Source organism: Urocitellus parryii, unplaced genomic scaffold (assembly GCF_045843805.1).
Source record: "Urocitellus parryii isolate mUroPar1 unplaced genomic scaffold, mUroPar1.hap1 Scaffold_37, whole genome shotgun sequence".
In the NCBI taxonomy this organism is placed as follows: Eukaryota; Metazoa; Chordata; class Mammalia; order Rodentia; family Sciuridae; genus Urocitellus; species Urocitellus parryii.
In genome coordinates this window covers 11916115-11926847 of record NW_027553327.1, presented here as the reverse complement: position 1 = coordinate 11926847, position 10733 = coordinate 11916115, and the positions used below count along the sequence as shown (strand labels likewise).

The 10733-nt window shown below is 37.6% G+C and overlaps 2 non-coding genes across 2 annotated transcripts; one reads left to right on the top strand and one right to left on the bottom strand.

The window, feature by feature from the left end:
• The first annotated feature begins 3821 nt into the window (after window positions 1-3821).
• Window positions 3822-3928, top strand: LOC144252210 (U6 spliceosomal RNA). Its single transcript, XR_013342926.1, has one exon. It is a non-coding gene; the product is annotated as a U6 spliceosomal RNA (small nuclear RNA).
• Window positions 3929-10365: 6437 nt separating this feature from the next.
• LOC144252214 (U6atac minor spliceosomal RNA) lies at window positions 10366-10490 on the bottom strand. The gene has a single exon (XR_013342929.1). It is a non-coding gene; the product is annotated as a U6atac minor spliceosomal RNA (small nuclear RNA).
• Window positions 10491-10733: the final 243 nt, after the last annotated feature.

Below are 10733 nucleotides of genomic sequence, written 5' to 3'. Positions count from 1 at the left end.
AAGATGGTACTTCATACACTGGGTTGTGTTCTAAAACCCCCTTTTTAAGTCGGTTGATGGGAAATTGTGCATATTTTCTTATAGATTTAGAAAAACAAATTGCTTTTAGGTTTCCAGATCAGCCCATAAACATCAATTTAATCTTCGATGAACTTGAAACGTAGACCATCTCGGCGCGCCGGCCGCAGGCACGTAGGGCAGTGGCTCCTCCAGCCTGGAAGCTGTTGCTCGCGCTCCAGCGGTTGCGGCCGTCCCGCCAGGGCTGCCCTGAAGCTCCGCGCAGACGCTCTCCCGCGATCTGCTGCAGCCCCGGACGGTAGCTACCGTGACAGCCGCGGCGGTGGCGACGGCGACGGCGACGGCGACAGCTGGGCGCAGCGCGGCCCCGGAACTGTCCAACTCTTTCGGGAGTGGGGCTCAGACGCCCGGCCGCGGCCCCGGCGCTGAGCGCCTGTGCGCCCGGCCTCGCCCAGGTGAGCCGCGTGTGCCCTGAGCCCGCCGGGCGCGCCCTGCCCGCACCAGCTGCCCGCCGGGCTCCCTTGTCTGGCCGAGGACCCCCGGGTTTAGACGCTCCAACGCCATTCCCGCGCGCCGATGGTGGTGACGGTTGACCAAGGAGAGACTTGCAAGGCACACACACTAAAGCGATGAGGCGGGACTGTTCGGGGCTGGTTGACACTGTAGAGCCTCCCGCAGCAGCGCTGCCTTAAATCCCGCCTTGCCAGGCCCGCGCGCACAGGTAGGGAGAGCAGGCGCCGCCGACCAGGGGTCTCACCCAGGGCGCAGCTTCGGGGCTCAGGTCCTTGAAGAAATGCTTGGCGATGACAGAGGTCCCCAAACCCGGATGCCAAGCCTCGCAGAGGGCGGATGTTTCATGTATTAGGTAAACCAGAGTGAAACTCTCTTCTTGGAGATGAGCAGACCAACTATTTGTTTTTTCTCTTTGACCAGCTCTCTGCTCGCTGACCACACGGAGCAGCCTGGGCGTTTATGGATGAGCCGGGAAGGCCCGGAGAGCCGAGGCATCGCAGCCTTGCTTGGACCTGAAACCCTCGTGGGCGGGGAGAGGGCTCATTTCCTCAAGTGATTTTAAATGACCAGTTATTTGAGTCTTTGAGAATTTACCCAAAGAAAAACTTCAAATTGAACTTGACAGTTCTTTCAAATTTCTGAGCAGAAAAAAAGGGGAACAGCTGGAGCTAAGAGAGAGGTCGCCCCAAGGGTGAAGAGAATTTGGGGGAAGAACAAGTGATAACCCATTGTCTAGGCTCCTCTGCTACCATCTGGCTTCTTGGCAATCTCTCTCCCTTTTCCCGACTGCTTACCTGCTTCTGCATCTGACTTCCCTTAGACTCCAGCCAAACCTACTGCCTAGATCTGAAGTCTGCTAATGGCTTGGTTGGGAAAACAGCCAATAATAAGTTAGAAATGAAGGAAATCTATCATTTGAAACTCTCTTTGAGTCCAAGAACTAAATCTACATCATAGGCTTGTGATATGATGGGAAAATAGCCTCTGTTAGTTGTTGTTATTATTACTATTATTATTTTCTCTTCGATGAGTATGGTTGAGGTTAAGGAGCTGCCTAATTTTAAAATTATTTTATTAATTATGTTTAATAAGTTTATGAAAATTAAATTTGATTTTAAATTAAAACTAATTTTATCATAATTGATAATCTGAGAAATAAATACTTCAAATCCAAAATCAGGATTACTTTAATAAATTTAAATAACACAGAAAAGACCAAATTGATTACACAGTTCTGAAACTGTAGCAAGACTTCTCTTGGAATATTAATGGTGATCAAATTCTATTTTTCTAAGCAAAGACTGGGTTTTGACATATTCAAAACCACATACAAAACCACATTCTAGTTTTCTCCCCTTCAACTCCATCTCTTGTTTCTCTACCCCTTTTCCCTTTTAAAATTTCCAGTGAATGAAAATTCTACTCAACAAATATTGTTTTTTTTAATAACTAAAGTGTCCCCATTTCTAAGCTAAGAACTGAATTTCAAACAATTATATAACCTTCACTCTCTAAAAATAACTCTGTGTGTGTGTGGGGGGGTGTGCGTGTCTGTGTGTGTGTGTGTAAGAACATTTTTGAACACTGGCTATTCCTGCCAAGAATGCAACTGAAATACACTGGCTTCTAGGTATAGCCACTTTCTCAGCAGAAGACACACAATCTTCATTTAGGTGTGAATAACTCAGAACAGCACCACCTCTCCAAACTCCTGTTAGACTGCTTCTCAAAAGAATTAAAATGTGATATACTTTTGCACATTATTTTTTTACAAACCTGACAGGGGAAAAATATCTGGACTTTGTGCCAGAAAACAAAGAAAAATGAAGTTAATGTCTGTTTAAGTTTTTGAAGACACATGCTTTACTTAGATTTTTTTAAAACAGGATTTAATATATTTTGAATGTACTACAACTCTATTCTGCAGGCTCTCCATAGGGTACTATTATTGTTCAATATGTGTTATATTACTTGTTCTTGTTCTCTAAAATGGAAAATTCTACCATTATCTATGTTATCTCCTTTTCCAGATTTCCCCTCAGCAGCAGGACATAAAGTAACAAGAGTAGGAGAGTGGGACTGGTTTGAACCAGCTAATCCAGACTTTCCCATGAACTCACAATGTTTAATATGACCAATAAGCTGACTGCATTCAAATTTAGCCAATACATATAAATTTACTAGGGAAAACAAGACAATTTAAATAAAATGATTCTTAGTATTTGGCAATATCCAAATTAATGCTGCAACATTAATTAAAAATTAATTCTTCCTTAATTTTTTTAAAAAGGAAGAGGGCAGAATGGAGTTTTAAAGCAGAGTTCAAATACTCAGAGGAAGAAAAGTATGATGAAAGAAACCCAATATTGCTGACACAAAAAGTAATAACAATTATTTTATAGTTAATATTTATTGAACATGTACTAAGAAGAGCATTTCATGCGTTTTAATTCAAACTTTACAATGTCCCCATAAGGTAAATTCGATCTTTATTGGACATCTAAGGATACTAACACATGGCCATAGATACCAGAAGGCAGGGGCCAGGTTATGTAGGACCTTGAGAATTGTGTTGAGGAGTTGGTCTTTATCTAAGGTAACCAGCTGAAGAGTTTTTAATAAGGTGTCAAATTTTAATATATGTCATTTGATTTTGTGTGTAGAAAACAGCAAATCCAGAGCTACTCTATGAGATAAACAGTATTATTGTTCTTATTTTGCAGAAACAGAAACTGAGGCAAAAAACCAAACAAACAAGTGACTTACCAGTGTTATACAAGTTGTGACATAGCTGCATTCCTACCCAGGCTGAGCCTACCATCCACAGCTATATTTTTACTTCTTCACCTATAATGGGAGTTTTATCCTGATAAAATCATCTTAAATTGAAAACATCATAAGTCAGAAATGTATGAATATACCTAACCTACCGAACATCCTAGCTTAGCAACAGGGTACACTGTAGAGACATGGTTGTGTTTCCTCTTAGTAGCACGAGGCTCAACTGAAGCTGACCAGGAGCAGCAGTTCACAGCCACTACTCAACATGGAGAGAGACTATCCTATGGCTATTCCTCACCTGGGAAAAGACTAAAATGCAAAATTTGAAGTATGATGCTTACTGAATGTGTAGCACTCTTGCTTGTACCATCATAAAGTCAAAAAAGTTTAAGATGAAACATTGTTAAGTCAAGAATCATCTGTACTGCAAATGAGCATGGGGAACTGGAGTAGGGTAGTAACAGTAATAATAAAGACACATGGAAGGATTTGGTAAGATATTGAGACTTGTGCCCACTTCGGCGGCATATACACTAAAATTGGAGTCACACAGAGAAGATTAGCACAGCCCAAGTGCAAGAATGACATGTGAATTTGTGAAGCATTCCATGTTTTTAAAAAATTTATTGAGATCTGGTGATATATTAAGCACAGTGAGTGAGAAGGCCGGAATTGTAAGTGATGATATGCTTATGTCTTAAGCAAAATGAGAATTTAGCTGTTGAGTGGGAGATCATGGTCACAGAAGCAGGTTTTAGGTAAGGAGATGAAGAGTTCAATCTTAAATTAACCAAGTTTGAGGAGTTTCTGAGACAACTAACAGGTTATTTAAGATGTAAATGTGGCTGGGTATGGTGGCACATACATGTAATCCCAGCAGCTCAGGAGGCTGAGGCAGTAGGATCACGAGTTCAAAGTCAGCAATTTCAACTTAGCAAGGTACTAAATAACTGAGCAAGACCCTGTATCTAAATAAAATATAAAAAATGGCTGAGGATGTGGCTCAGTGGTAAAGAAACCCAGGGTTCAATGTCTGCTATAAAAAAAAAAAAAGATGACAACAAAAAAGTAAATCTTAAGGGCTCCTGATAACCTTTAAAAAGAACATTTTGTCCTCTTGCATGCCATATTTCATACCATTCCTTCCTTTTTACTACCATCTGTGATTGTTTTATTCCATCTCCTGCCAGAATGTAAGGCTATTATGATAGATTTTTTGTTTGACCACTATATTCCCAACATCTGTCATACATTATTTGTCCAATGAATGAATAAAAGACAGCCTTGGAGAATCATATCACAAAATTTTTTGATAAAGCGGAATACAAGTTCTCCTTATTCATGTGTCCAGTGTGAATAAAAGCACTGTCATAAGGCAATCCATTTGAGGAGCGGGTGGCTTACTAGGGATTGAACCTAGAGGCTCTTAACCACTAGGCCAGCACTTTTTATTTTGAGATAGTGTCTTACTGAGTTACTTAGAGTCTCACTAAGTTGCTGAGTTGACTTTGAACTCACAATCCTCCTGCCTCAGCTTCCAGATCCACTGGGATTACAGGTGTGAGCCACCACACCCAGCTCCATTTTTATTTTACAGTTTAGGAAACTTTTTTAATATTTATTTTTTAGTTATAGGTGGACACAATGTCTTCATTTTACTTTATGTGGTGCTGAGGATGGAACCCAGAGCCTCACATATGCCAGGCAAGCTCTCTACCTCTGAGCCACAACCCCAGCCCCAGGAAACTCATTTTTAAGTGTTTTCCAAATTACAGTGACATACTGACCTGTTTATGCAGGTGGGCTATCCTGGACCTCCTACGTAAAAATTAATGATCACATGGTTCTTTTAAAACCTGAGTTCCTCTAAATCACTTGGCTTAAATGAACATCAGTTTGTCATTGTCCTTGACATTCTCTACCCTTCTCCACCTCCTATGTATACACACTGGGGTTCACAGTATTTAAAACAGTACTATCAAAAATTTAGTATTCACTAAAAACAGGCCAAACTCATTAACTTTTCTACTTGCTGCTCAACTAAAATGCCATTAAAAAAATATAACACTGCGTTATATCAAAATATATGGCAATGTAAAAGGTCTCCTTTATATTATTTTCTTGGAGTTTGGAAAAGAGTGACCCAGTTTCATTTTCAAATCTGTTTATTCAAAAAAATTACATTCTAAAGATTCAACAATCTATCAAAATTCAAGTCTGTTTTTTTTTTTTTTTTGTCCCTGGTAGGACTAGAAAACGGTCATATTTTTATAACCCTTTTAGGAAATCTATCCTAAAAAAATAATACACAAAGTTTGACTTTTCAAAAGTCAAATGCAACATTACTTATTGAAATGTAAAAACTGGAAACAAAGTGTACATGTACAGGATATTGATAATGGCACATCCAACATTAAGTAGCCAGCCATCAAAATGTCATTGCTAAATCCCTCTTATATTTTCAGAGTAGTAGTATGGGGGAAATGCTTATAAAATAAATAGAGGAAAGCAAGATACAACATCCACTATGTAGGATGATTGCAACTATGGAAATAAATAAAGTCAAATATTAACATTTGTTCTGGTTGGTGGGTTCTGGGAATTTTTCCAAAATTTTGCTGAATGTAAACTTAATGATTGAAATAAATTAATTCATAACAAGATATAAAATTGACTTTCCTTTTTCCTCTGAGTCTCTTTATATGCTCATTGGACAAGATTAAAGCCCTTGCTGGGCATAGTAGCACTATCCTGTAATCCCAGCAACTCCAGAGGCTGAAGCAAGTAGATCCCCAGTTCAAGGTTGCCTCAGCAACCTCAGCAAAAATACTCAGCAACTTAACAAGACCCTGACTCAAAATTAAAAATAAAAAGGGCTGACAATACAGCTCAGTGGTAAAAACCCCTGGATTCAATCCCCAGTACCAACCAACCAACCAACCAACCAACAAAAAGATTAAAGCCCTTTTTTTCACAAACAAAACAAAAGCCATTTTTCTCTCTAACTTGAAATAATTTGAAATGAAGAAAGAGGTAAAGAAAATAGTCAAAAACAAAGGAAAAAGAAAGGAAGAAAGTATCAATAATGGAAGTTAGAATACTCGAAGAAGTCCACTTAAATTTTATGGATTCTTTGACTAGAATTGACAGTAGTGGGGTAGGGAAAAAGACATTATAGGTATGAGAACATACTGAGGTAGAAAGCCATGAGTTCCAATGACAGAGACAGAGAATTGTGGATATCAGACAAAGGGTGTAAACAAATTCCTCTTTGGGAAAAGAATAGAGTAAATGGGAAAGAAAGAGTAGTTGTAACTTGTCACTGGTAGACATGATTATCACATGCTTGCTTAGGATAAATTTTATAAAAACCTGGGATAGTTATGATTGATATATAAAATTCTTACTTAAGTAAAATTCTGTGAGCTGTATAAGAAAGAACTAGAGATGAACTTATAATGACTAAATCAGGTTTTTAAAATAACCCATCTGATGGAAAGTATTAAGGAAAGAAATTTATTTATAGCTATACTTTAGTCATTTCTTACACAAACATAAAAATTCCAATTAAGAATGAAGAAAATGTGTAGCTGGTTATGGTGGCATAGGTTGGTAATCCCACTGACTCTGGAGGCTGAGGCAGGAGGACTGCAAGTTCAAGATCAGCCTCAGAAATTTAGTGACACACTGTCTCAAAATAAAAAAAAAATTAAAATAATTATTTAAAGAGGTGGGGGTGCGGTTCAGTGGTTAAACATCCCTGACTTCAATCCCTGATACCCACCCCCCCCAAATGTGAGGAATAGTAATGCATATAATTAAATAGTTATTTCATAAATTAAATGTTTTGGAAATTGGCTAATTATATCCATCATTCAGTATTGTTTGAACGGAAGACATAATGAATATAAAGTGTCTAACACAAGTCTGGCATTCAACAGAAATGGAAGCTTTTATCTTATTTATTTTTATGTAGTGCTTAGGATTGAACTCAGGGCCTCATGCTTGCTAGGCAAGTGCTCTACCACTGAGCAATAGCCCCAGCCAAGAAATGGCAGCTTTTATTGATAGTTAATGATCTGCAATATTTCTTTTGCAACTTCATTTATTTATTTATTTTATGTGGCTGAGGATCAAACCCAGTGCCTCACATGTGCTAGGAAAGCTCTCTACCACTAAGTCACATCCCAAGCCCCATGATCTGGAATACTTTATAATTTCTGTGCCTGCATGAAATATTTGATGTTTTATGCTGTCATACTGTAACAAAAATTTTACACACATGTAAAGACTATTTATCAAACTTAATATTATTATTATTTGCCAATATTAAAGGATTATTCAAAGATTCACTCTTGATAAAAATAAGCAGATAACTATGAAGACAGATGTACTTTTTAGATACATAAAAGATCAAAGAAAAAATACCTATGGGGCTGGGGATGTGGCTCAAGCGGTAGCGCGCTCGCCTGGCATACGTGCGGCCCGGGTTCGATCCTCAGCACCACATACCAACAAAGATGTTGTGTCCGCCGAGAACTAAAAAATAAATATTAAAAATTCTCTCTCTCTCTCTCTCTCTCTCTCTCTCTCTCTCTCTCTCTCTCTCTAAAAAAAAAATACCTAGTAAATTTTCCACTCATTTTGTAGATGTGGTCCTGTATTTTATCCCTGTGACTAGTAGAATCTATTCAGAACAGGAACACCTGACTTCAGAGCTTATTTTTCTCTAGATAAATTGAGAAGCCAAACTTATAATATTGATTAATGAGAACTTGGAAAGCAAACAGAAGATACTTTATTGCTTATGCTATTTAAACTACTTAGATCATGCTTCAGAATTCACTGGCTATAATGCTGCTTCTTCTTTTAGCTATATGACACTGGATGTTTATAATCTAAATAGATATGATTTTTTGGGTTGTAAAAATCTCATGGGCTGGGGAAATATTAATAAATACAAAGCATCAAAAAGAATTTCCTTTGATAGTTGATTGTAGATAATTAGAATTTAAGTTATCAATGGCTTAAAAATATTTAGAGAAAGAATAAAGATGTACTAACAGAGAGAGAGAGAAAGAAAAGGAGAGAGGCAGGGAGGAGGGGAAGAGAGACATTACTAAGATATGATGCAGTCTACCCTGAAAAGGGTAATGATGGAAAAAGTTTGAGAGATACCAAGAACAGCAAAAAATAGCCAAGGCAGAAATAAATATATAAATAGATGACTGAAAAGGAGATATGTGTACACATGCATGTGTGCAAAAAAATGAGACTAGAAGACAGTCTTGCAGTGCCTTAAAAAGTTAAATATAAAGTTACTATTTGAGTCAGCACTTCCACTCCTAGGGATATACTCAAAAGATTAAAACATGTATCCAGCTGGGCATGGTGGTGTGCACCTGTAATCCTAGTGACTCAGGAGGCTGAGGCAGGAGGATAGAAATTTCAAGACCAACCTCAGCAATTTAGTGAGGCCCTGAGGACTTAGTGAGATGCTGCTTCAAAATAAAACATATAAAAGGCTGGGGATATGGCTAAGTAGTTAAGCACCACTGGATTCAATCTCCAGTACCCAAAACAACAAAAAAAATATGTATATATAAGTATACAAATATATATACACACACACACACACAATAACTGGTACATAATTATTCAGAACATCATATTCATAACAGGCAAAAAGTGAAAGTAACCAAATGTCCTTCAACTCATAAAATATATCAGTTGATGATAAAATGTGGCATATATACAATGGAATATTATTCAGCCATAAAAAGGAATGGATTACTGATTCACACTACAACATGGATGAGCCTTGAAATATTTTGCACAGATAAAAAAAACAGTCACAAAAGACCACATATTATATGATTTCATTTATATGAAATACCACTGTAGAAAATTTATAGAGACAGAAAGTAGATTAGCAGTTGCCTAAGGCTGATGGGAAATGGAAAATTGTGAGATGACAGGTAAAAAATATGGAGTTTCTTTTGGGAGTAATTAAAATGTTCAAAATTGACTATAGTGAGAGTTGTACTATCCTGTGATTATAATAAAACAACTGAATTGTACACTTTAAATAGAGGAATTTTATAATATGTGAAGTCATTTTATAGCCTTGGAAAGCTTTATTCAGATTACAAATGTTTTTTATTATACCAAGGCTTTTAAAAGGTAGAATAAGTAGCTGGCTTTTTAAAAAATTAGAATCTAAGGCTAAACACAGTGCAGGTGTAGCTCAGTGGTAGAATGCTTGTCTAGTGTGCTTAAGGCCCTGTTCAATGTCAGTACCACACAAATACATACACACACACACACACACACACACACAGGCAAATTAATCTTATTAATGAATATAACATTCATTAGGAGGGTACCATCAAATAAATGAATAAATATATTAATTTGACAGCAACATTTTTAGACTTACCTTTATATTGAGTGATATGATTCCAAAAGGGTAAATTTTCTTTTTCCTTTCTTTTGGTACTACAGATTGAACCCAAGGGCACTTAACCACTGAGCATATCCCCAGCCCTTTTTATATTTTTTATTTTGAAGCATAGTCTCACTAAGTTGCTGAGGCTTCTTTGAATTTGCAATTCTCCTGTCTCAGCCTCCGGAGCCACTGCATGAATTTTCAATTCTTGAATTTGTTTTATCCTTGATTTTTTAAAGTTTGTTTTTCAGTGCATTATAGTTATACATAAAAGGAGAGTTCATTCTGACATATTCATAAAAGAAGTAACATAGTTTTCTCCATTTCAATCCTAATACTCCTTACCTCTTCCCTTTCGTTTGCTTTCTCTCTGGTTCCCTTCCTCTTTTCTATTGGTCTTCCTTCTATGGTCTTATTTTTCACTTGATGCATTATAGTTACATATAAATTGGAACGCACTGTGATATATTCATAAATGTCCCTAGAATAATTTGGTTAACTACATTCCCCAGTTCTTCCCCTTCCCCTTGCCTCCTTCCTCCCCAATGTGTCCCCCTACCTGCAAAGCACACTTCTACTCTTCCAAAGTCCCTTCTATTTTTCTGAAAAAATAATGGTTAGATGTCATAGAAGAAAGTGGCAATGTCTTAATCTAATGCCTACTGTCTGGCCCAATGTCTCTTCCATCCTTGTCAAGGGAGTTATAACCTTTTATCCTGTCATTCAACACTATCACTCAATTGCTTTTTAAAAAATTTTTGGTTGTAGATGGACACAATATCTTTATTTATGTATTTATTTATTTTTATGTGGTGCTGAGAATTGAAGCCTCACATGCACTAGGCAAGTGCTCTATCACTGAGCCGCAACCCCAGCCCTCAACTTTTTCTTAATTATCTCATTTGCAAATACTCTTTCTCTTAAAAATTTTTCACAGGAAACTGGAAAGGTAGTAGAGGTTTTTGAAAATCTA